The 946-nt window shown below is 60.1% G+C and overlaps 1 protein-coding gene across 1 annotated transcript in view; it reads left to right on the forward strand.

Moving 5' to 3' along the window:
- LOC102895456 (carbonic anhydrase 13) overlaps positions 1 to 946 on the forward strand; it is a 16,307-nt gene that overhangs the window by 8,507 nt on the left and 6,854 nt on the right. The window lies entirely within an intron of this gene.

Here is a 946-nt window from a genome sequence, read left to right on the forward strand (position 1 = left end):
GTCGCTCTGTGTTTTAAGAGTATCCTGTAAGCCACACCTTGAGGATAGATTCGGGGGAAGCAGGAGTAGATAAGGCTCAGGGAGGTACAGGTAGCAGATGTCGGTGTGGTTGGTGGGCTGTGGGAGGCGCAGCAGCTGTGGGGTTTGCCTTCGATCGGGCTTGGGGTGGGGGTGTTTCCGGCTGAGACAGGGACGCGGCTGGCGAGAGAGGAAGTCTGGGCGAGGCCTCGGGGCTGGCGGGCACTCGAGGTAGAAAATAAACATGTTCGGGGCCCGTGGCAAGTTCTCTGCTGGACGTAGGCCCCTGTGATCTGATGGAGTGAGTGACGAGGGGCCAGGAGGGGCCTCTTTGAGACGGCACGTGAGGTGACCTCAGACGAGCGCATCCAGAGAGGGCATTCCAGTTGAATAACAGCATCATTCAGAAATTGCCTTCCGATGGGGAAGACGCACGGTTTCTGCTTCTGCAGCAGCCACAGAAGCCTGATGTTCAGCTGAAATCACTGCTGAGTGGGTCAGGAAATGCGCGTTGGCTGCGTCTCTGCGTTTCAGGGCAAACGCGGACGCTGACATGAGCGATCGCAGTCCCGCGGGGCGTCTGCTGGTTAAGCGAGGAGCGTAGGAGGGAAAAAGATTCGTGTAAGAAACGCACACGCACACGCACGCACACACACACACACACACACACAGGCTTTTCGTGCCCCAGTTTTCCCTGGCATTTCAGACAGCGGGTGATGCGCAGCCTGCAGCAGGCCGCGTGCGCTCGCCTCTCTTCATAACTCACCGGGTTTCTACTCGGCGGCGGCCGTGCCCTGAGAGAGAGGCTTCGCGTCCGTCCCTGCCTGTCCTGTCGCCTCTCACCGAGGGAGCGGGGGCGGTGACCTGGAGCCGGTGAAGCAGCTTAACTGCCTTCCACCCGTCCCTCTGGGACAGCATCCGTCCGGGA

The sequence above is a fragment of the Pteropus alecto genome, unplaced genomic scaffold (genome assembly GCF_000325575.1).
Source record: "Pteropus alecto unplaced genomic scaffold, ASM32557v1 scaffold87, whole genome shotgun sequence".
Taxonomy (NCBI): Eukaryota; Metazoa; Chordata; class Mammalia; order Chiroptera; family Pteropodidae; genus Pteropus; species Pteropus alecto.